Source organism: Lepidochelys kempii, chromosome 11 (genome assembly GCF_965140285.1).
Source record: "Lepidochelys kempii isolate rLepKem1 chromosome 11, rLepKem1.hap1, whole genome shotgun sequence".
In the NCBI taxonomy this organism is placed as follows: domain Eukaryota; kingdom Metazoa; phylum Chordata; order Testudines; family Cheloniidae; genus Lepidochelys; species Lepidochelys kempii.
The window spans coordinates 9,892,549-9,918,248 of NC_136390.1; the positions used below are offsets into that span (position 1 = coordinate 9,892,549).

The following is a 25,700-nucleotide window of genomic DNA, read 5'->3' on the forward strand; positions in this document are numbered from 1 at the left end:
TTCCTCTTCCTCATCTACCTCTGATATCAGACTATGCCCAATGCTGACAAACAAATCCCAGAGCAATGGATTGAGTGCTACTAGGTTTCATTAGAAGAAGGCTGTATTGGACATACTTGGCCCAAACTGGTCCGAATGCCAGGTGGCTGGAGCTGGAAACACTATAAAATGTGTCATCTGCAAAGGGGATTGGTTAAGAAGAGCGAGTTCTCTAAATGTTCATTCTTTTTTGTGTGTGTTAGTGCTAATTGCATAGGAACATTTTGGCAACTCGGTCTTCAGCGCACGCAGGGACTAACCCCTCAAGCCAGCAGTTCTCAATGTGGGAGGTCATGACTTTGGTTTCCAGTCAGTGTCTTGGGGTAGGAGGATCACCAACTTGCTCCTCATTCTCCTTCCAGTCTGCTGCTGAACTTGGTTTGGTTAAACCACTTGCCTTGGGTTCCCCTCATAATCTGTGCAATGGCTTTTGTCAGCACCTCCTTAGAAGCACCAAAAGACCAGGCGTCTCCTTTGAATCACAGAGATTGGGGCAAAGGATTCTGGGTGCAGCTGCAGAGGAACCTTTTCAAATAGCGACATAGTATTTGGGAACCTCTGCCTTAAATCTTCAAAGTGCTGCATGGGGAAGCAGCCTTGCAATGCACATTTATGGCTGGGGAATCATGTAGCTTAACCCATTTGGAAACCAACCCATAATTTACAACAAACTATTTAGAGGTAAATATATATATTTTAAATTCTTCCTTGTTTCAGATGAGTCTTTCTTTAGCTAAAGTTTAACCCTGGTCTAGAAAAGCTGACAACATAGAACAAACATATTTGCATTCTGCTGTTTGATGCAAGTGATGACTTGCAGAGCTCACTTCTACAAATGGCCTCTGGATGGCAGCAGGACTACAAGAATATTGAGACTTTTAAACATCAGATTTCAGAGTAGCAGCCATGAGCCTCTTTGGTGAAGCTTCTTACTGCTGAACATAAAGCCAGGTTTACAGTCCATTCCTCATTTAATACACAGGCCAGTCCCTCGCCTTGCTGTATGTTTCTGATGTATGGGGACAGATACTGAAGTGCACTAAGGACTTTACAGAATATTAAAATGTCACAGTCCCTGCCCCAAAGAGCTTATGATCTAAATCTAGCTTAACATTGCAAGTGCTAGCCATGGGCAAGGGGATGGGGAGAGGAAAAGATGGGACAGGGTGAAAATCACAGGGTTGCTTGTTTTTGTATTGTTGAGGAAAGTACTCAAATGTTTGTGTGGTGGAGGCTACCTGGGTAGAGCTTCATTTCCCATAGTTTGAGCTGCCCTGCTGCTCATTCGTGGGGAGGCCTTGAGGTGTTTCTGTATAATGGGCAAGAAGAATCCATCCATAACCACCTCAGTCATTGGGCTGTTTGTTCCTGGAGACCTTGGTTTGCACTGGCGGGAGTGTCTCAGCTGAGTTCTCCCTGATCATCACTGTGGATGTGACCAGGCTCAGGAAGGTCTGCATGTGGGACAATGAAAACAAACCAACCCTTTTCTCTTTGGACTCCAGAGCGATTAGAGGGCCCCACCATCTTGTATCTGTAGCTCCCTGAACGATACATGATACCCTCCCACAGATGGGCCTGAGGGAGCTCAGAACTAGGCAGGGATTGCTCCTCCCTCCTCATACCTACCCATAGTGTCCAGCAGCTGCAGGCTGTTCCCACCCAGAGCACAAACCCTCTTTGCTCTTTACAATGTCCGTCAACTCCCACCCCCAGGCAAGCCCTTCTGTAGGAGGGGTGGGGTGGTTGGAACATCACAAGGGTTCTCCATCTCAAATGACCCGCAGGATTCACCATCTTGCTACAGTCCTCCTGTTGCCAGCCCCAGGTACATACTTCAGTGATGATCTACCTTGATCCCTCAGTGGGACATGAACTCTCCTTCCATTCAGCCAATTGATGAGCTGCCTTACTCCCTCTGATAGTCCAGCCATTTATCTGGGGGGGGAGGGATAGCTCAGTGGTTTGAGCATTGGCCTGCTAAACCCAGGGTTGTGAGTTCAATCCTTGAGGGGGCCATTTAGGGATCTGGAACAAAAATGGGAGATTGGTCCTGCTTTGAGCAGGGGGTTGGACTAGATGACCTTCTGAGGTCCCTTCCAAGCCTGATATTCTATGATTCTATCTGGCTCTTAGAGTGAGTAAATAATATGCTCCATTATATGTCTGGCAATAGAGTATCTGTACACATCCTCAGGCAATCAATATACAAAGCCATTTCATCTTAGAAATGGTTTGTTCCAAGTGGCCCTATATATCTTTATACTGTAAATCCACACACTGTCACTGGAAGCCCCACACATCTTATTATGCCATTTTGCTTGCAAAGCAGTCTGTTATTTCCCCTAGATTCAGGAGCAAGCACATAAACCACCCCTCTTATACACAAAGCAAGATTCTTCTCTCTCCTCCTCCGAGCTGATACATAGGTTTCCTTTTGAAATCAGCCTCTCCCTTAGAAGCAGCAGGTTTTCTGTGCCTCTGGGTGCGGGGATAGGTCCCCAACTTTTAAAGAGTGTTCTAGGCCTTTAACATTATAGCAGTGTTTGGGGCCCCATTGTGCTAGGTTCTGTACACACACATAACGAGACAGCCCCAGCCCCCAAGGGCGTACAGTCTAATTAAGCAAGACACAAAAGGGTGGGAGAAAGGAAGTATCCTTGTCCCCATTTTAGAGCTAGGGGCTGGAGGCATGGAGTGGTTAAAGCTGGGATTTTTCAAAGGAGCCGATGGGAATTAGGTGACCAAATCTTTTGAAACTCCCAGCCTGAGTGACTTGCCCAAGGTTACAGAGGGAGTCCATGGTGGAAGCTGAAATCAAACCCAGATTGCCCAAGTCCCCGTCCAGTGCACTAGCCACATTTCCATCCAGCTTCTCCATATACTAGTTGTACAGTACAAAGGAGAAGTGCTTCATTACAAGCAAATAGCCCCATGGATTATCAAGACTTTGCACCTGCTACTATAGCACCTTCCATGGAAGATGCTGCAAGTCCAAGAGCTTTGCTAATTTTGCTGAATTTAGCTTCACAATTCCCATTTGAGGTAGGGACTAGGAAACGGAAGGTCTTAGAGGTTAAGCAATTTGACCAAGGTTTCTCAGCAAGTCAGTGGCAGAACTAGTTATCTGTGTATCACTGGCATTTTTAAGATGCCTCTCATGTTGATTTCTAAGCAGAGGTATCTCAGACGCAGGAACAGAACCTACTGCTGCTGTTTCCTAGTCCTGGGCTTTAGCCAATAGATCACATTCCCCCCCTTCCCATAACTTCTTCTCTTGGGCAACTTCCACAGGAAAGGCACTTTGGCCCACATCGTCAAAGGTATGTAAGCACCTAATTCCCATGAATTTCAGTGAGGGTTAGGGGACTAAATACCACTGAGGCTCTGGGCCTCTGTGAGCATTTCCGCTTTGCACATTACACAAAGGTTAGGCTTTTTTGGAGTGGGGAGAGGCAAGGCTCTGCCTGGGTGTACAGGCCTCACAGTTCAATGGATGGTGCACGGGCCAGGAAAACTTTTGATTGGCTGGTGTTAATGGAGTTACTACTGCCATTATACAGGGGTGATTTAAAGAGATGTTTGGACAAAAATGTCCCAACCCCCAAACCAGGAAGGAGTTGGAATGTGGTAACTGCCTATTAATATTGATAGGATAATAACTTTGGCCTAGATCCTTCAAAGACAGAAGCACATGTGTAACTTTACGCCTCAGACTACTCTCATTGCCCTCATTGAAACCGCTCCTGTGAATGAAATCACTCGTGCTTCGGGTTTGCACGGTTAGGCAGGAGAACAAAAGGCAACATCTGAAACGTGATTCAGCTCTGGGAAGTGACTGTAAAACATGGAGAGCTGCTGAATCAGCAGCTCTAGCCTGTAAGCCTCTGATGTGTGATGTTTGTCACACCTGCTGACTTTAGTGACGACAAAGGCTTTCTAAAGTTTTGACTGCTGTTGGCTCTACAGAGCCAGACCAGCTAAGACAGTGAGCTGAATTCTGTTCCTTTTGGTGCATCAACACAAGTGTTGGTTAAATGCCCATCATCTGAGCAAGTCCACAGAGGCTCATAAGTCTACACAGGAGGCATTGAGGGTCAGCAGAGCAGTCAACTCAGAAATGCAACCCACAGCTGGGGTAAGAGGGCTTCTTGTAAACCAGCGCAGGTTCCCCTTGGGCAAAGGACCCCCCTTTGTCTTTGTAGCTTAGCCCAAACACACAGATCTTCAAACGTTTGTGAGTTTTAACAGTTTCTCCCTAATGGAGCAATTAGCCCAGGCTCAGCCCTGCCATGGCCCTCTTGTCCTTTGAGCCCAATGACTCTCTGTGCTGTCTGGGTCTGCACAGATTGTGCTGTTGAAGATTATCTGCTAGTTCCCACCTCAGAGGCAGCTTCTGTGCATCATTTAGGGAGAAATGGTCCAACCATGAGAGTGTTAATTAGTGAGTGGGACAACCTGCCATGGGAGGCCACTGGGACACGATCAATAGATGCGTTTGAGAAGGCACTTGATAAAACACATAGAGGAGGGCTAGATTCTGTCCTTGGATGCAGAGGCTTAAATCTTAATGAAGCTGCATTTCGGTGCCCGAGGGCAAAACTGGACCCTTAGGGAACTGGAGTAAAGGACAATGCTACCCTGGTGCAGGAGAGTGGGCTCTACTGACAAGGCCAATACAATCCTGGGAAATGTTGGCCTGGCTAGAAATAATGGGCCACAGCCTCCACTGATGTAAATCAGCATAGCCATATTGACTTCCGTGGAGCCAAGCATAGAGCATCTGGCAGAAAAGTTCCTTTTGAAGGACTCTCTGAAGCTTTGTTTCTCCTTTTCACCCCCATGTTCAGTATTTACTTGCTGGTGATAAAATGTCTGTCATCCATTATATGCACAGTCCCTGCTCAGAAGAAAGGGGGTAAGAGACTGCTGTTCTTCTTATTGACTGTTTATTCACTTCTTTAGAAGTAATTGGGTGTTTAATCAGTGCTTCTATGGATTTTTGGGGGAATCTGTAATTAAAATCTGCACAGTTCTTTTGCATTATATACTTAATTTTCTCCCCGTGTTGCTTGAATATCTTTTAATATTCTCACTCCCTGTAATGGAAACTGTCAGATGCTCTGACATAAAAACGAACGGCTCATGAAGCCACTGAAATGGCCTGCCAAACCACAACCCTGTGAGGTTTTTGCTATTAGAAAGGGTCAGATCAGTGATAACAGCCCAAGCTGTGGGTTAACAGGCTTGATCCAGTCCAAGCTGCTTTTTCCCCCTCTCTAATGAATAGAGATGTTTCTTTTCATCAGCATTACAGTGTGGAAAGGAGGAGGGGAAAGAAAAAAAGGGCCGTCTCGCTGTGGGAATGCAGCTGGTCTCTCGATAAACGTAATTTTAATCTGCCGTTAATTGAAAGCTTATCTTCCCCCGAAAGCAGGAATGACATTAATATAATAACACAATGTAATAATTTAATAGCCCTGTTGGAAGTGACTCATCCATGATGGAAAGATACTGATTTAGCCCACTGTGTATATGGAGGCTGAACGCATCAGTACCCTAATCCTGCTGGTTTAGAAGCAGCCACAGGTAGAGGCAAAGCTGCTTTGGTATCTTACAGCCTGGTTTGCTCGTTCTGTGTGATCGTCTCAATGGCTGGACTGAATTCCTTGGAGACCACTGGGAGATGATGGTCTGGCCGGATGTGTATGATACGATGATTATGGGCTCTCACCCAAATCTCTTGATAATCAGTGTAGTCCCAGAAATGAGACTCTTCATTTACAAGCAGGGGTCAAAGTTGGGAAGTAGTTAGGTCTAGCACAGCTCTCCCTCTGGAACAACATATTGCAATTGCATCTACTAGATGGTCAAGTCAAGGATGCTAGTCTAAGTGTCTTAACCATTCAGTAACTGAAGGAAGCGGATAATGCCAGTCCAAGGGGGGATCAGGCAGCCCTTGCTGATGGGCGCAGCCTGCGGATATTTGGCCTTCCTCTTCCAACTCGCCACAGTGGCAAAGAGGGGCGTCACAAAGGCCCCACTTACAGTCCTGAGCAGCACATTTGATCTCTCCACATCTGAAGAGCCTGAGTTTTCCCCAAAGATGGGGTGGAAGGTCAAAACAAAGAAGCTGGACTGATGGATCTGTCATGCGATAGACATTGACTATGTTTGAAGCTTGTTCTTGCCAACTAGTATGCCACCTGGAGGTGACATTGAAGTTCTTTAGGGGAATTGTCCAAACGGGGTGATTTGAGCTAAGACAGTGCCTGCGTAGATTAAACACATCTTTAAACACTGGGTAGATGTGGCATGTCTGGTACCTTAAAGAGCAAATTCTGAAGGTGACTTGTTGCCTGATGTCAGGAGCGGTAATGCTGGAGAGACCTGGTAGTCAGGACAGGTTGGTCAATCTCATAGTACCTGTTGTTGCATGCATGGTTTCATTCATCTGAATATCTACTAGTGCTGTGTGAAAAGAGCAGAGCTGCAGAATAGCACAAGACAAATCCAGAATTTCTCAGTGTTGGCACATTGGCTCCCCAGGTAGAATCAGCTAGTTTGGTGATCAGGTTGTTTCTTGTCTTGTTTTCAGCGAGGTCTTGGTAAGATGTTCCTGGAAGTCAAGGTACAATCCAGTGTAATGCCTTTTTGGTACTAGGTTTAAATCTCTATCTTTTGCAATAGTGGGACATCTCTTTAATGTCAGCATTTAAGACTTCTTCGAGATTACTGAGATCCGGAGCCTGTACTGCCAGATAGATGTCGTTTGCATATATATACAAAATGCCTGGCAATGCTGCTGGGAAGGTCATTTGTGAAGCAGCTGAAGAGTACTGGTGCTAGAATCGGGCCCTGAGGTAGACCATTGCTTTGAGACCACCAGGAACTTTTTGTGTGTGTCCAAGTGAAACTCAGCAACAGTTCCACAGCCGTGACGTACACTTAATTAGCAACAGTGACAGGTTGTATGCTAGGCTTAGTATGCCAGATCATGTCACACGCAGCAGTAAGATCCAGGAATGCCACACCTGTCTTCTGCCTGGTCTGCAGACTGACCAAGTCTTCCGCTGTGTCAGGAAGACTCCTGTTTGCAACCAGAAAACTTCCACTTTATTAATGTGATCTCCTGCATAAAAACTACATTACCCAGTATCTTGTGCATCCACCACAAGTGCGCATTGGCCTCTCTCTCTCTCTCTGTCTGAGTCAGTGAGCATGTGTGGCTGATGAACAAGATGCTGGGTAATGAAGCTGGCCCCTGCGCTGCTTCTACTTCCATCTCTGGGAGTGCAGGAGGGGCAGGGTTGGCTGGGCTTGGGGGCCATTGGCCGGGCAGGAGGGGTAAATTTGAAGTGTGGGGTGACAGTGATGGTGCAGAGGTCCGGCAGTGCAAGGTAGAGGCAGAGAGTGGGGAACATGGTTTGTGAGGTTGCACCCCATTCTCCCCCAGGTCTTGGCTGCAGCAGGATGGGGTGGGGTTCAGGAACAGTCCAACTCTCCTCAGAACTCAGCAGAGTGGGGGGAGTTCAGGAGCCAGGCAAAAGGGGCTCATGCCACTTTTACCCCAGGCATTTGGGTGCAGTGGGTGGGGATTTGGGCAGTGGGGAACATCATCTCTCCTGGGGCTCAGCACAGCAAGGAGGGGGCAAGGGTCTGTTCCACTGCAAACACCCTGCCGAGAGCGAGCTTCTTGTCTCTGCTTCCCCAGGTGTAACTGTGGCCCCAAACACTGCCCACAGCTGGGCTTATTATAGCCCTGCCGAGGTTGGGGCCTGCACTGAGGGGGAGGGGCACAAGTTGCTCACCTCATCGTGTGTTCTTTCGAGTGCAAGGCTCAGCGGGGGGGGGGGAGACTGAATGGGGGCATTAGTGTGGGCTACTCCCTTGAAATTAATTAAGTTTAAACTATTGGTCAGTATGCTGGCCTACAAGCCATTCATGATGTAGATGGTGAGTGCCGGTGCTTGATCATATGTGTACCAGTTTGGTCTGAAACCTGTTTCATCTAAGCTCAGGAGATCATCAGTGATGGGGGGCAATTCTTTGAAGGATAAACCTTTAAGTAATTTGTCTGCACAGCTTAGCAAAGCAATGGGACGGTGACTCGTAACAAATCAGCGCTCTCTCTGGTTTGGGCTGGGTTATTACTTTTGCTCTCCTCCAGATCTTAGATGTTTTATGCGCCTGGATGACTCTGTAGAAGATGGCTAGCCACTGTTTGCTAATTTTTCCCAGATTCTTTAGGAATTTAGGAGGGATGTTATCAAGCCCACAGGCTTTCCCTGTTTTCAGTGTTTTGGCTGCTTTTCGATTTCAGATGGGGTTAAAATCTGGAAGCCTTTTCAGTTATGCTCTGTGTTGTTGCTATTTCTTCGCCTCTCTTTCAAACTTTCTGTCCTTATCTGCCCTGGCTGTTAGGAGAAACTGGGTCATGGAGCTGTGTCAAAGGCTTCTGAGCAGCACCAATTCTTCTGATTAGTGCCCAGGCTTTCCAGCTAGATCTTGACATGTTTAGTTCTGCAGTAGCCAGCTGCCACCTTGCTCCTGTAGAAGCGTACAAGCTGTCTGAAAGATGTGTGGTCATGTCTAGATTGCATTTTCTTCATATTGCTTGAGAAGTTCTGTACACTCCTCATCTAGGCAGGGAATGTAGGACTTATAACAGCCTCTTGAAATTGACTTGCTGACAGCTTTGTAAATGGCTTTTGTGAACTACAGGTAAGCTTCTTCAGAAGGGTTGTTATGTTGGATACAAGAGATGTAGGGGTCGGTGAATCGTGTAAAGCTGGGCCAGCCTGCTTTGCAATAGTTCCACTGAGGGTTTGTATCAGTACTCACAATAAATCTGGTTATTCCAACTTTGGTCAGGATCGGATGATGCTGACTCTGTGATCTGGTGAGGTCAGGGAAATGGTCTTGCTTCCATCTGGCACAATGAAAAGTATCCCTTTGTTTTAGGTCATGGATGACATGAAGGTCATGGAGCAAGGCCCAATCCCAAAGGTCAACTCCATTTGGATCTGACTTTCTATCCCCAGGTGATATGGTGGGTAATAAAATCTCCAGCTTAAATAGCTGGGTCTGGGAGCTTAGGAAGAATATTTTGGGGTAGGCCAGGGATGGAGAGGAGACTAGTACGCATTTGCCACTTTGACATGACGGACTCTCACGAGATCACCAGGGTGTGAATTAGATAGGGGAATGCTAATGTGTCAGCAAGATCTACTTTAATATAGATAATATGGCCGTGTGCACTACGTAGAGAGTATCAGAGTAGCAGCCGTGTTAGTCTGTAGCCGCAAAAAGAAAAGGAGTACTTGTGGCACCTTAGAGACTAACAATTTTATTTGAGCATAAGCTTTCGTGAGCTACAGCTCACTTCATTGGATGCATTCAGTGGAAAATACAGTGGGGAGATTTATATACATAGAGAACATGAAACAATGGGTGTTACCATACACACTGTAACCAGAGTGATCACTTAAGGTGAGCTATTACCAGCAGGAGAGCGGGGGGGGGGGGGGGGGAGAACGGGACGACCTTTTGTAGTGATAATCAAGGTGGGCCATTTCCAGCAGTTTACAAGAACGTCTGAGGAACAGTGGTGGGGTGGGGGGGGATAAACATAGGGAAATAGTTTTACTTTGTGTAATGACCCATCCACTCCCAGTCTCTATTCAAGCCTAAGTTAATTGTATCCAGTTTGCAAATTAATTCCAATTCAGCAGTCTCTCCTTGGAGTCTGTTTTTGAAGTTTTTTTGATGAAGTATTGCCACTTCTCTGACAGAGACCTAGAGAAATTTGACATTGATGTAGCCACTTTCTCTGCAACCAGATTAGCTGACACAAGCTCTTTATGCAAGATGCATGACACTTTTTTTTTTCTGGCATGGAAAAAGCAAACAAGATAGACATGAACATGGTGTGGGTTTTGCATTCAAAAATTCATTAGTACCTATGGTCAGATGTCATGTTGCAGCATCAGAACACATATCACTAAGAATATCTTTTAGAGATGTCTTGCCAACATCATTAGGATATAAGCCCCAACTCTTTCCTCCATATTCGAAGGGCAGGACTTGTTCTATCAGCAACTCAACAGCATCACCATTAAGCTACCTCCGGGCGAGTGACTCTGTCTGTTGGGAGACTTCAATGCTAGAGCTGGCTCAGATGACAAGATGTGGCTGCTGTGGATGGCTACCATGGAGTGGGAAAAATGACAGCGGGCAAAAGACTACTGGAGCTCTGAGGATTGTGTATTGGAAATAGGTGTTGGCAAGACAGTTACTGTTAAAAGGTCTTGTGAAGACACCCCAGATCTGGACAGTGGCATCAACTGGATTCAATTGTCACGCATAGAAAAGACCTCCAGGATGTTCTTCATACTTGCAGTTTTCACGGTGCAGATTGTGACACAAACCATCTGCTTGTATGCTGCAAAGTAAGGCTTCTGCTACAGATATTCCATTGCACCAAATAAAGCTGTTGCCCACACATTAATATCAATAATGCAAAAGTCCAAGAAACGTGTTTTCAATTCATTATGAATCTCAGGGAAGGCATGGCATCAGTTACGCTTCCCCTGAATGCTGATGCAATATGGAACACTTTCAGAATGAATGGTCATAAAGCTGTAACCTTAGCTTTTGGTAAAAAGCCTGTACAAGATAAAGACTGGTTTGCCATACACTCTGAGGAATTGTTTCCAGTTATTAAAGCAAAATGCACAGCATATCTCCACCACAGTATGAAGCCCTCTCCTGAGACATATGCTATTCTCAGAGTGGCCAAGAGCAAGTTGCGACAACCAACAAGGCCATTTTCTCAATCACACTGGCTAGATCTGTGGCAAAGATACAATCTCAAAGGACGTTTGCACAAGGGAGACATGTATGAAGGAATCAAGAAAGCAATAGCTCCTTGAGCCAAGAAGACATAAATCTCTTAATGGAGACATCATTATTGACAGAAGCAAACAGAATGTTAGCACAAACCCTACTTGTGGGAAATCACTGTTTTTGAAGCAGTGCTAAATGCAATCCCCAGGTTCTAGACTATCAAAGAGCTTGACATAGAACCATCTATAAATGAGTTTGAAAGGGTAATCACCTCCTTAGCATCAGGAAAGACCACAGGAAAAGAGGGAATTCCAGCAGAAGTACAGAAACAAGGAGGACAGGTTGTGCTTAAACATCTGCGCAGAATCTTGCTTGCCTGCTGCAGGCAAGGAGTGGTACCACAAGACATGCAGGATGCTAACATCATAACATAAAACCAAAGGAGTTTGGAGTGACTGTAACAATTATAGAGAAATAATTAGTGTGTTGCTGGCAAGGTATTTGCATGGGTCATTCTTAAAAGACTGCAAGCTTTTGCTGGACATGCATATCCAGAGAGTTAGTACGGCTTCTATGCCAGTAGATCAGCTATTGACATTGTCTTCATACTAAGGCAACTGAAAGAAAAATGTCAAGAACAAGGAAACAAGGCCTATGTATGTGGCCTTCATAGATCTTACAAAGGCTTTTGACCTGGTTAGCAGAAACGGCCTTTTCCAATTGCTAGAGAGAATTGTTTGCCTCCCCAGTCCTCCTCAGTCTGATTTGATTCTTCCATCGTGGTAAAAAGGCTACAGTCCAGTATGAAGATGATCCTTCTGACAGCTTTGAAATCCACAGTGGTGTCAAACTGGGATGTGTTTTGGCACCAAGACTCTTCAGTATATTCTTCTCTGCTGCTTTGCTGTACTTTCTCATCTAGCACCAAAGATCTTTCTCCGTACAAGATCAGCCGGAAAACTCTTCCACATTTCATGTTCAAGAGCAAAAAGCAAAATGAAACACCTGCTGATAACTTCTTTATACCAGTGATGCAGTGCTCATCACCCACAGTGAAGAGGAGCTCCAGCAGCTTTGACTAGCTTGTGTTGAATTTGGCCTAATCATCAGTTTAAGAAGACAATGATTATGGCCCAAGGTCTGTGGATTGCACCAGAAGTTTTAACAGCTAGCACCAGTCTAGAAGTTGTACACAAGTTTTGCTATCTAGGATCAATTATAACAGGAAATTGACCCGGAACATCAAGATAGTACTGCTACTGAGGGCCAGCCTTCTGCTGTGCTCTGCAGAGGGCTGTCAGAGTGCCTAGCACAGCTGAGGGGAGGAAGGGGAAGGACCATGCTACTTAATACAGCTCCTCCCATGCCCTTGCTCCCACCCCACCTCTTCCTCTGCTTAGCCCCAGGTCCCACCTTCTTATTGCCCCACTGCGTTTCTCTCCCCTCCACATAGCTCTGCTGGGGAACTCTCATGGGCTTTAGCAGCCAGTTTCCATCTTAGGACATTTGAGGGCTTTGTTCAAGAGTAAATGACAGCATGGAGGCATTGACAAATTGGATGGCATTCCGAGATGTAATCCCCTTGCTGCTCACACATTCCTCCTGATGTCTTAGTCCTGGCTCTGACAATGACTCCCTTGGTGGCCTTGGGCAAATCATGTCCCCACTCTGTGCCTCAATTTCCCCATCAGAAAAAAGGAGACAATGATACTTGCCAGCTTCACAGGGGTGATATAAATGCATGTTTGTAAAGTACGCTCAGATCCTCAGCTGAGAGGCACTGAGAGGTAGATGTTGCTACCAACCCGTGGATATATTTGTGGTTATCTCTAGATGGCAAAGGCCCTGTGGTTAAAGCTCCAGATTGGGAGGTGGGACATCTGGGCTCTGTCTCTGAGCTACTGGGTGACTCTGGCCAAGTCACCTCCCCTCTCTGTGGCTCAGTTTTACCATCTGTAAAATGGGGAGACAGAATACTTACAACACAGGCGATGCTGTATGTCTTAGGCTCTGGTTACGCTCCAGAGCTTACAGTGACGTAGCTCCACTGATGCAGCTGCACCGCAATAGCACGTGCAATAATATTCCCATCTAAGCCAATGGGAAAGAGGTCTCCTGCCAACTTCGTTACTCCAGTGGCAGTGGCGGCTCTCCCGCCGACGTAGCGCTGTCCGCACCGGCCCTTAGGTCAGTGTAATGTCCATCACTTGCGGGGGTGGCTTATTCACATCCCCGAGCGACCTAAATTAGAGTGACATAAATGGTAGTGTGTACATAGCCTCTGTTCACCAATCTTTTCAAAGTACTTTGTGGTCCCCAGGCGGACGGTGTTCCATCTCGGGTCCCTGCGAGGCCTTGAAATCCAGTCGCTGAGATTCTCGAGAATGAGGTACATAAAATATAATCAGTGAAGTTTGTATCTACCACGTGGACCTGATTGTACTCCCATTGAAATCAATGGGAATTTTTCCACTGAATTCAGTGGGAACAGGATCAGACACAGTATGAATATTCATCCACTGACTAAATTCCCGAAGGCCTTTCCCTGCATGTCCTCTACTCAGCATAAAATGTGGGACCAGTTCTCAGGAGGCAATGTTACCATGGCTTGTTCCAAAATCCTAGTGAAGAATCTATAAGGGTTGCTCCCAGGGGTCTTCCAGAAAATGCTGCAGAAATGCTAAGTGTGCTGCACTGTTTAGCGTGTGAGTAGGCACTATCTGTACGTGATCTTGTCATAATTAAAACTGTGATCTTAGCAAACAGCTCCTCTTGAAGCCCCGGTGTGACTTTGCAGGGAATTAAAGAATAAAGCAGCGACCCATATCCTGTTTCATTGGTGAAAGCAACTTAAAGCGCACATTTCAGCAAAGTAAAACAGCTGGGCTCTTCTCAAGGCAACTCCCCTGGGGGCAACTCTGCTCTTGGCGGATACAAAAACATCTGGCAGGATACCAGGCATTTAGCCACAAGTGGCAGCACCAGCTCGCATTTGCCAGAGAGGAATTGTGCTGGTCACTCAGCCAGCAAAAAGTTGGGCACAAGATGCAACAACAGAGAGAGCAGGGTGTTTGGTTTCCATGTGCGCTCAGTTATTTTGTATCCTAATGTGGAGCAGAGGGGGGAAAAGGTAGTTGAAACATGCAGTTCTCAAGGTTTATTTGCAAAGTGATACTGGTAAAGGAGGAGAGGACATGCTGGCATGCGGCGCTGGGAGCAGGCAGGCTGGGCTAATGCTAGGTATATCTGTGCACTAAGAGAGAACCTGGAAGAGCATTACCACCTGGGCTATGTACAGGGATGTTCTTATAAATCAGTGGTGCACTCTGGAATACTGTGTTTGGCTCTGGGGGTTGCCCTGTCTCTAAAAGAATCCCGCTGAAATTGAGGGAGTTAAGAGAGGGGTGACAAAAATAATCAGAGTCCTGGAAAGTCTTCCATGTGAGGAGAAAATGAAAGGATTGGGACTTTACTGTGTCCCCTTTTATGGGTCTCGTCTCTAAATATATATTAAATAGTGAAGGGTATAGGAAAGGAAGATTGGGTAACGTGTGAACACTCATTCTCAACAAGGGGACATTAAATGCAATTGAAATGCTACAAATTTAAACAAATAAAAGATATTTATGTACAATGCTTAGTTAGCCCATAGAATTCATTGCCACAAGATATGTATTTAACATTAGAATTATCCTAATTTTATAGATGAAGATATGGAGTCACAGAGAGATGAAGTGAATTGCCCAAGGTCACAAAGGGAGCCTTTTGCAGAGTCAAAACTGAACCCAAATCTTCTGACTTCCAGTCCTCTGCCTGAACCACCACACCTTCCTCCTTCCCCTGTTGTAAACTAAGCAGAGGACATGGGTAGTGAAACTGACAAGAGATCCAGAGGAATGTCTTCATTGTTATTAATCAGGTCATGTTTTAGCATTTAGAAGGAGCTCATTATCTGAAAAGGAGATTGACAAAATATGGCATCTGAAGGCCTTGCCATGTTTAATGTACTGTGTGGCAGTGATTCGCTTTCCCCTGCTAAGCTCAGCTGGTTTATAATTGTTTAGCTTGCTATTGAAGATGAAAGGCCAGTTGTTTTTCAAAGCCCTTTTTGCATGTCTTTGCTCCTAACTGGGACTGTCAGTGCAGATGCTTTCTATTTCCGCTGTCGGCGAAGCTCTGAAGTTCCTCTCTGAAGATATCTGCAGTTTAAAGGAAGATCTTTCCCCTTGGCCCCGAAAGACTCCTCCAGGGACCACTTGGGGACTTTACTACTTTGTGTGGGGGGAAGGTCCTGTAGGCAATTGCCAGTGTCCCAGAAAGAGTGATGATATTCTGTGTAGCTGATTAAAACCCTTGACATCCAAACCAGAAACCTGCCCTCTGAAGAGCTTTAATGAAGGGGAAAGGAATTTAGTCTATTTCCTATTAATTTCTATATTGGGGAAAGGGAACAACCCCCCTTCCCAAATGAAAACACACTGAAAAGTTTACAAATATTATTAATAATTTGTATTATGGTAGCATGCCCAGCTGAGATTGGGGGGCCCAGGGTAAAAGATGCTGTACAAGCAAATGGACAGACAGTGTCTGCCCAGAAGAGCTTACAATCAAACAAGTCTGGTAAAGAGAGTACTGTGATTACAGGTGAGGAACTAGGGCCCAGAGAGTCGAGGTGACTTCCCCCAGGTCACACACAGAGTCTGTGGCAAATAAACTCAGATCTCCTGAGTCCCAATTCCAGGTTTTAATGTTATAACCCTCCTTTTGTATTTTAACCCACCTCCCACAAACTAAAATAGGGTAACTTACAAAGCATGCCTGCTGCTTCCCTCTAGCAGCTGTCTCATTTTGATGTGTCATCTGGATGGCTGGGGGTTTTCCATTGTTTTGGCTCAGAGACCACCCTATAAATCCCTCTGATTGGTCATTATATGTACATGGTTCCTGTACTCTGCTTGATGAGATGATTCGTAGCTCTGTGAGGGCCCTTGTTCCAGCTGATGAGGTATTTTTTATAGCAGATCAAATCGTTCTTTAATGGAAAGTTTGAAAGGCAGTTTCTGTGATTCACACTCCAGGCATGTGTTCTTCCTGTCTTGGCTGCTCCTGCAAGGCTATCTGTCAGTCAGACCAATGTTCCTAAGGTGCTATGGTTCCTAATTAGAAATCATCTTATGCAAATCCAATCACAAAATTGTACCAAATATAATGGGATGTTGAGAGTTCTCCATAGCTCTTCCCTTCAGTCCATTTGAGTGAGTTGTTGTTGTTTATTTACAGAAATCGAATGAACTTCAAAATAAATTAATTTTAGAGGGGTCATAAAGTTTAACACAATTGATTTTTACTCTATAGCCTGCTGGAACTATTATCACTTCTAAAGAATTTATGCCATAATGATCCTATTATCCTGTGGAACCCAAAGGCACAGCATTTACAAAGGCATTATTTTCAAAATTGCAAACATTTTCCTGTGCAGATTTCCTGGGAAAAACTGTAACAGAAATACAGGGCCAAATCCGGCTATCCTTATTCAGCAGTCTAGAGTCCTGAGTAAGGAGTGAATAAATGGTGAGTAAGCTGAACGTGAATGAACAAGATTCTTTTGATAAATTGCTGGTTCTAATCCTTCCCAGGTTGGATTTGATAGCATCCTAAAGGCATCACCATCTCATCAGTTGGCTGCTTGGTGGGCTGCATGAAATGAGTTTGCTGGATCTCAGTTCAGTTCTTCGCAGACATGTGTCTGTGTAAGCAGTGTCAGGATGAGCTCCACCCTGACATCTGGTGGTGAGGTGTGGCAAGTTGTGGAAAAGAACTTCAGGGGCTGATCTCATTTGCATAGGCACACCCACCCCGCCTAGAATGAGGCCATAGCTGCCCAAATGGTCACTTTGGCTGCTGTGGGATCCCCAGTGTCTCTGTTATTGGGGCAGGAAGAATAAATTGTTATTACCCTGATTATGGGAACTGTGCTTGGAACTGTACTTGGCCTTTTGTTATGATGGAGGGACTCACCATCAACTAAGTAGCACTCACTAGGCAAGGGTCATGGGTTCCAAAACTCTGTGAATGGAGAGAGGCTGGGGACAAGTATTAATATTTGGTGGCATGGGCCCCTTGGTGAGGGCCTTACATGCTAATTGCACTTCCTCCTCTCTCCACTGTAGAATATCAGAGCTAAGTTTGATTTCATTAGGAGTCTAGTTACAGGCTGCTGAGCTCACTTTGGGCTAATGGTGCACCAGCACTGAGGCTCCCCTACAACAAGCTGAATTCACCAAAGAGCTGAGCTGCCTAAGAGCTGAAATCACTGAGCGTTGTGTTAGGTAGTGGGGGAGCCTGAAGATATATTGTGGAGCAGTTTGCGGGGTCGGCTGGAGTGCCTTGTGGACAGGCTGGTGGAGCAGTTCATAGGACAGCGGGAGCTGCTTGTGGGCCGCAGAGCCGAGCGAAGCAGTTCGTGGGGCAGCTGGCGGGGCGGAGTGGAGCGAAGGCCTATGGAGCTGTGGGGTGATCAGTTTCAGATCATGTAAGGTGCCCCCTCTCTCCCCCACCCCCCAACTCCACCCAGGTTGGGAGGTAAAGCTCTGCAGATAAACTTTCGAACTCTGGGGCTGCCCTGACCAGGGACAGAGGCTTTTGGGTCATTGGACTTTTGGGACTTTGGGTGATTTGGGGTTGCTGGACTCAAGAACCAAAGGGAAAGGGCATGCCCCAATTTGCTTGGGGTGGGTTTTTTGCTCGTGGGTTTTGTTATGAATCCTGTTGGTGGTGTTTCCCCAACATAATGCCGCATTGTTTCTCTCTGTTATTAAAAGGCTTTTTGCTACACTCAGGCTTTGTCTACACTACGAAATTAGGTTGAATTTATAGAAGTCTGTTTTTTAGAAATCGGTTTTATATATTTGAGTGTGTGTGTCCCCCCAGAAAATGCTCTAAGTGCATTAAGTGCATTAACTCGGCGGAGCGCTTCCACAGTACTGAGGCCAGAGTCGACTTCCGGAGCGTTGCACTATGGGTAGCTATCCCACAGTTCCCGCAATCTCCGCTGCCCATTTGAATTCTGGGTTGAGATCCCAATGCCTGATGGGGCTAAAACATTGCCGCGGGTGGTTCTGGGTACATATCCTCAGGCCCCCGTTCCCTCCCTCCCTCCATGAAAGCAGCAGCAGACAATCATTTCGCGCCTTTTTTCCTGAGTTACCTGTGCAGACGCCATACCACGGCAAGCATGGAGCCTGCTCAGGTAACCGTCACCGTATGTCTCCTGGGTGCTGGCAGAAGCGGTACTGCATTGCTACACAGTAGCAGCAACCCATTGCCTTGTGGCAGCAGACGGTGCAATAGGACTGGTAGCTGTCATCGTCACGTCCGAGGTGCTCCTGGCCGCGTCGGCTGGGAGCGCCTGGACAAACAGGCGCAGGGACTAAATTTGGAGTGACTTGATCAAGTCATTCTCTTTAGTCCTGAAGTCAGTCCTATTGAACCATCTTCTGGTGAGCAGGCAGGCAATATGGATTGCTATCAGTCATATTGTACCATCTTCTGCCAGGCAGGCAAGAGATGGGGATGGCTAGCAGTCGTATTGTACCATCTTCTGCCGAGCAGCCCTGAGATGTGGATGGCATGCAGGCCTTCTGCACCATCTGCTGCCAGCCAAAGATGTAAAAGATAGATGGAGTGTATCAAAACAAGAAATAGACCAGATTTGTTTTGTACTCATTTGCTTCTCCCCCTCCCCCGTCTAGGGGACTCATTCCTCTAGGTCACACTGCAGTCACTCACAGGGAAGGTGCAGCAAGGTAAATCTAGCCACGTATCAATCAGAGGCCAGACTAACCTCCTTGTTCCAATAAGAACAATAACTTAGGTGTACCATTTCTTATTGGAACTCTCCGTGAAGTCCTGCCTGAAATACTCCTTGATGTAAAGCCACCCCCTTTGTTGATTTTAGCTCCCTGAAGCCAACCCTGTAAGCCATGTCGTCAGTCGCCCCTCCCTGCATCAGAGCAATGGCAAACAATCGTGCATCTGAGTTGAGAGTGCTGTCCAGAGCAGTCACAATGGAGCACTCTGATGGGGCTAAAACATTGTCACGGGTGGTTCTGGGTACATATCCTCAGGCCCCCGTTCCCTCCCTCCCTCCGTGAAAGCAAGGGCAGACAATCGTTTTGCGCCTTTTTTCCTGAGTTACCTGTGCAGACACCAAACCACGGCAAGCATGGAGCCCGCTCAGGTAACCGTCACCATATGTCTCCTGGGTGCTGGCAGACGTGGTACGGCATTGCTACACAGTAGCAGCAACCCCTTGCCTTGTGGCAGTAGGTGGTACAATACGACTGGTAGCCATCATCATCATGTCCGAGGTGCTCCTGGCCACGTCGGCCAGGAGCATCTGGACAGACATGGGCGCAGGGACTAAATTTGGAGTGACTTGACCAGGTCATTCTCTTTAGTCCTGCAGTCAGTCCTATTGAACCATCTTATGGTGAGCAGGCAGGCGATACGGATTGCTAGCAGTCCTATTGCATCATCTTCTACCAGGCAGCCATGAGATGTGGATGGCATGCAGTCCTTCTGCACCATCTGCTGCCAGCCAAAGATGTAAAAGATAGATGGAGTGTATCAAAACAAGAAATAGACCAGATTTGTTTTATACTCATTTGCTTCTCCCCCTCCCCCGTCTAGGGGACTCATTCCTCTAGGTCACACTGCAGTCACTCACAGGGAAGGTGCAGTGAGGTAAATCTAGCCATGTATCAATCAGAGGCCAGACTAACCTCCTTGTTCCAATAAGAACAATAACTTAGGTGCACCATTTCTTATTGGAACCCTCCGTGAAGTCCTGCCTGAAATACTCCTTGATGTAAAGCCACCCCCTTTGTTGATTTTAGCTCCCTGAAGCCAACCCTGTAAGCCGTGTCGTCAGGTGCCCCTCCCTCCGTCAGAGCAACAGCAGACAATCGTTCGGTGCCTTTTTTCTGAGTGGACGCCATACCACGGCAAGCATGGAGGCTGCTCAGCTCACTTTGGCAATTAGGAGCACATTAAACAGCACACGCATTATCCAGCAGTATATGCAGCACCAGAACCTGGCAGAGCGATACCGGGCGAGTAGGCGACGTCAGCGCAGTCGCGTGAGTGATCAGGACATGGACACAGATTTCTCTGAAAGCATGGGCCATGCCAATGCATGCATCATGGTGCTAATGGGGCAGGTTCATGCTTTGGAATGCCGATTCTGGGCTCGGGAAACAAGCACAGACTGGTGGGACCACATAGTGTTGCAGGTCTGGGACGATTCCCAGTGGCTGCAAAACTTTCGTATGCGTAAGGGCACTTTCATGGAACTTTGTGACTTGCTTTCCCCTGCCCTGAAGCACATGAATACCAAGATGAGAGCAGCCCTCACAGTTGAGAAGCGAGTGGCGATAGCCCTGTGGAAGCTTGCAACGCCAGACAGCTACTGGTCAGTTGGGAATCAATTTGGAGTGGGCAAATCTACTGTGGGGGCTGCTGTGATGCAAGTAGCCCACGCAATCAAAGATCTGCTGATATCAAGGGTAGTGACCCTGGGAAATGTGCAGGTCATAGTGGATGGCTTTGCTGCAATGGGATTCCCTAACTGTGATGGGGCCATAGACGGAACCCATATCCCTATCTTGGCACCGGAGCACCAAGCCGGCGAGTACATAAACCACAAGGGGTACTTTTCGATAGTGCTGTAAGCTCTGGTGGATCACAAGGGACATTTCACCAACATCAACATGGGATGGCCGGGAAAGGTACATGACGCTCGCATCTTCAGGAACTCTGGTCTGTTTCAAAAGCTGCAGGAAAGGACTTCATTCCCAGACCAGAATATAACTGTTGGGGATGTTGAAATGCCTATAGTTATCCTTGGGGACCCAGCCTACCCCTTAATGCCATGGCTCATGAAGCCGTACACAGGCAGCTTGGACAGTAGTCAGGAGCTGTTCAACTACAGGCTGAGCAAGTGCAGAATGGTGGTAGAATGTGCATTTGGACGTTTAAAGGCACGCTGGCGCAGTTTACTGACTCGCTTAGACCTCAGCGAAACCAATATTCCCACTGTTATTACTGCTTGCTGTGTGCGCCACAATATCTGTGAGAGTAAGTGGGAGACGTTTATGGCGGGGTGGGAGGTTGAGGCAAATCGCCTGGCTGCTGGTTATGCACAGCCAGACACCAGGGCAGTTAAAAAAGCACAGGAGGGCGCGGTACACATCAGAGAAGCTTTGAAAACCAGTTTCATGACTGGCCAGGCTACGGTGTGAAAGTTCTGTTTGGTTCTCCTTGATGAAACCCCCCACCCCTTGGTTCACTCTACTTCCCTGTAAGCTAACCACCCTCCTCTCCTCCCTTCGATCACCGCTTGCAGAGGCAATAAAGTCATTGTTGCTTCACATTCATGCATTCTTTATTCATTCATCACACAAATAGGGGGATGACTACCAAGGTAGCCCAGGAGGGGTGGTGGAGGAGGGAAGGAAAATGCCACACAGCACTTTAAAAGTTTAAAACTTTAAAACTTATTGAATGCCAGCCTTCTTTTTTTTGGGCAATCCTCTGTGGTGGAGTGGCTGGTTGGCCAGTGGGCCCCCCACCGCGTTCTTGGGCGTCTGGGTGTGGAGGCTATGAAACTTGGGGAGGAGGGTGGTTGGTTACACAGGGGCTGTAGTAGCAGTCTGTGCTCCAGCTGCCTTTGCTGCAGCTCAACCATACACTGGAGCATACTGGTTTGATCCTCCAGTAGCCTCAGCATTGAATCCTGCCTCCTCTCATCACGCTGCCGCCACATTTGAGCTTCAACCCTGTCTTCAGCCCGCCACCTCTCCTCCCGGTCATTTTGTGCTTTCCTGCACTCTGACATTATTTGTCTCCACGCATTCGTCTGTGCTCCGTCAGTGTGGGAGGACAGCATGCGCTCAGAGAACATTTCATCATGAGTGCGTTTTTTTTTCTTTCTAATCTTCACTAGCCTCTGGGAAGGAGAAGATCCTGTGGTCATTGAAACACATGCAGCTGGTGGAGAAAAAAAAGGGACAGCGGTATTTAAAAAGACATTTTATAAAACAGTGGCTACAGTCTTTCAGGGTAAACCTTGCTGTTAACATTACATACATAGCACATGTGCTTTCGTTACAAGATCGCATTTTGCCTCCCCCCCACCACGTGGCTACCCCCTCAACCCTCCCCCTCCCCGTGGCTAACAGCGGGGAACATTTCTGTTCAGCCGCAGGCAAACACCCCAGCAGGAACGGGCTCCTCTGTGTGTCCCCTGAAGAAAAGCACCCAATTTCAACCAGGTGACCATGAATGATATCTCACTCTCCTGAGGATAACACAGAGAGATAAAGAACGGATGTTGTTTGAACGCCAGCAAACATACACTGCAATGCTTTGTTGTACAATGATTCCTGAGTATGTGTTACTGGCCTGGAGTGGTAAAGTGTCCTACCATGAAGGACGCAATAAGGCTGCCCTCCCCAGAAACCTTTTGCAAAGGCTTTGGGAGTACATCCAGGAGAGTTGCAAATGCCAGGGCAAATTAATCCTTTCACATGCTTGCTTTTAAACCATGTATAGTATTTTAAAAGGTACACTCAGCAGAGGTCCCTTCTCCACGTGCCGGGTCCAGGAGGCAGCCTTGGGTGGGTTCGGGGGGTACTGGCTCCAGGTCCAGGGTGAGAAACAGTTCCTGGCTGTCGGGAAAACCGGTTTCTCTGCTTGCTTGCTGTGAGCTAGCTACAACCTCATCATCATCTTCTTCTTCTTCGTCCCCAAAACCTGCTTCCGTGTTGCCTCCATCTCCATTGAAGGAGTCAAACAACACGGCTGGGGTAGTGGTGGCTGAATCCCCTAAAATGGCATGCAGCTCATCATAGAAGCGGCATGTTTGGGGCTCTGACCCGGAGCGGCCGTTCGCCCCTCTGGTTTTCTGGTAGGCTTGCCTCAGCTCCTTAAGTTTCACGCGGCACTGCTTCGGATCCCTGTTATGGCCTCTGTCCTTCATGCCCTGGGAGATTTTGACAAAGGTTTTGGCATTTCGAAAACTGGAACGGAGTTCTGATAGCATGGATTCCTCTCCCCATACAGCAATCAGATCCCGTACCTCCCGTTCGGTCCATGCTGGAGCTCTTTTGCGATTCTGGGACTCCATCATGGTCACCTCTGCTAATGAGCTCTGCATGGTCTCCTGCAGCTTGCCACACTGGCCAAACAGGAAATGAGATTCAAAAGTTCACAGTTCTTTTCCTGTCTGCCTGGCCAGTGCATCTGAGTTGAGAGTGCTGTCCAGAGCGGTCACAATGGAGCACTCTGGGATAGCTCCCGGAGGCCAATACCGTCGAATTGTGTCCACAGTACCCCAAATTCAACCCGGCAAGGCCGATTTAAGCTCTAATCCACTTGTCAGGGGTGGAGTACGGAAATCAATTTTAAGAGCCCTTTAAGTTGAAATAAAGGGCTTCATTGTGTGGACGGGTGCACGTTTACATCGATTTAACGCTGCTAAATTCAACCTAAAGTCCTAGTGTAGACCAGGGCTCAGACTATGTGCTTGCGAGAGGGGAAGTATTGCCTCTTGGAGGCGCCCAGCGGGGGTGGTATATATTTGTCCCAGGTCACTGGGTGGGGGCTCGAGCCGGTTTGCATTGTGTTATTGGAATGGATCCCCTAGATATTGAACCCGGCCCTTGTTGCTGCCAACTCTGACTGGCAGAAGGGTTACATCTGTATCACAAAACCACAACCACAGTTGGCACAAACTGCTCACCCTGTCGGCAATCTCAAGGGCTGCATTGGTATCAAGACTGAATTACTCTCTTGCCATACGAGGTAACGTGCTCTGCATAGAATTTCAGTGTGTAGGCTGGGTAATATGGGGAAGCTTGCACAGCAACTGCTTGGCTGGTGCTAGGGCACTGCAGTACTGTACATATGTATATGGTTACCCATAGGCTGCATTTCAGTGCAGAATGCAGTTATCTCTGTCCACAGTATATTTGGCCATATTGCCTTGCTCTGCATCAAGAACACCTCTTGACATCAGTGGAAGTTCTGTCCTATCTAGCATGGCCCCCTTCACTATAGTCTCTCAGCACCTTGCAATCCTCACTGATTTTATCCTCCTAGCACTTCCCCCTACCTCACAGGGGTGGCGTATTCCCCAGTTTACAGATGGGAAACAGGCACACTGAGGTTTGTGCAAGGTGTTGCACAGGCAGCGTACGAAAGAGTAAATGAACTGGGGTCTCCCAAATCCTGGACTAGCTCCCTTACCACTTAAGCAGTCTTCCTCGCTGTTTCACGTCGAACTTGAGAACAGTCCATGTGCAGCCCGGATTCTGTTCCCAACTTTGCCATTCAGTTTGCTGGATTTTTTAAAATAATGTCTTATGAACTAAATTTGCTGCCTCTCTCAGCAGACCAATTTGGCTTAATAATTAATAGATTGCTCACCACTGGCAACAGGCATAAAAGTCCAAAATGTACATAACTGTTGTCTGCACTAATGTAATAAAACGCTGTTACTTTTATGGCGGTAATTTTAGCAGGAATTTAAATCACTGCCCTGTTGACAATCAGACAAGTCTTCTTTAAATAGACATGCAATGCAATTGAGCTAGTTAACATTACAACACATTATTGTCTTTACCTGCTGCAATCAGCTTTTATTCTCAGTTTTATAATAGGTGTAAATTTTTATATCTCCTTAGGCAAGCAAAGGACTGAACTGAACTTCTGGAAAATTACTTAGAATCAGCTATGGTGATATAATGGAGTAATTATAGTTTCAATGACTTGCTATCTACTGAAAAAAGAAATAGAAGATTCCACATAAAGTACTGAAGGTCAGATGAGAAATTGACAAATAGGAGAAACTACAGCACTGGAGCTATATAAGTCAAGCAATAAAAGCAAAGATTCGGTGCAAGTTCACGTTGCAGCAGAACAACCAGGTGGATGTTTTCGTCCAAATCTCCATTGTAGGTGGTGGAAGTGGGGAAAGACAAGAGGGTTGGAATGAAAATTCCACGGTTTGCCATCAAGAGAGAGTGGTAACTAGGAGAAAAGCAGAGGGAGAATAATCTTGCATTGGAGCTGGAGATATTTATGATTTGTATAGTGGTAGTGCCTGGAGGCCGCATTCAGGGATTGGGGCCCCGCTGCGCTTGGCACTTTATGCAAGCGTAACACAAAGAGCCTCCAGGAGCTTGCAGTGTAAATAGGAAACACGTTGAAATTGCAGTAATGGCGTTTTCTTCATGACATTCCTGAGCTGGAGGGGTGTTTTTGCTCCCATTCCCCCTCCTTGGAGAAACCAATAGGGGATTTGGCTGGAAGGACTTGTGCAGTCTCCAGGAGTCAGTTGAAAGCGCAGGCCATCTGTGCAAAGGCCTCTTGTCTTCTTCTGGCCCACCTCTTCCTTCCTGATTCTATGGCACGAATGAAGCCATGTCCCCATGAGTTCCCCTGCTGGCCAGCTCCCCACACTCCAGCCATCTCAGGAACTTTCCCAAGTGAACTCTGACACTGTGGGATATCCCTGCAGAGCTGACAATGCTGTTGATAAAGCTGTTCTCCAGGCCCTGCTCTCTCAAGCCCGTCTTGCCCTTCCTACCCCTGGAGCATGTGTGGAGGGCTGCTTGTAGGCAAATGAGACCAATGACATGCAGGTAGTGCCCCCCACTTGGCTCTAGGTGGCTCCCATCCCTTCCTTATTGTACAGGGGAGAATTGCGCCTAATTTGAACAATTCCATGGTGATTGTCAAGTAAGTTTAGG

The 25,700-nt window shown here is 46.9% G+C and overlaps 1 long non-coding RNA gene across 1 annotated transcript in view; it reads right to left on the reverse strand.

The window, feature by feature from the left end:
• Window positions 1-21,332: 21,332 nt before the first annotated feature.
• LOC140895441 (uncharacterized) overlaps window positions 21,333-25,700 on the reverse strand; it is a 43,484-nt gene continuing 39,116 nt past the window's right edge. The window contains exon 3 of the long non-coding RNA XR_012154193.1: window positions 21,333-21,936. This is a non-coding gene — a long non-coding RNA (uncharacterized LOC140895441). The remainder of the gene's footprint in view (window positions 21,937-25,700) is intronic.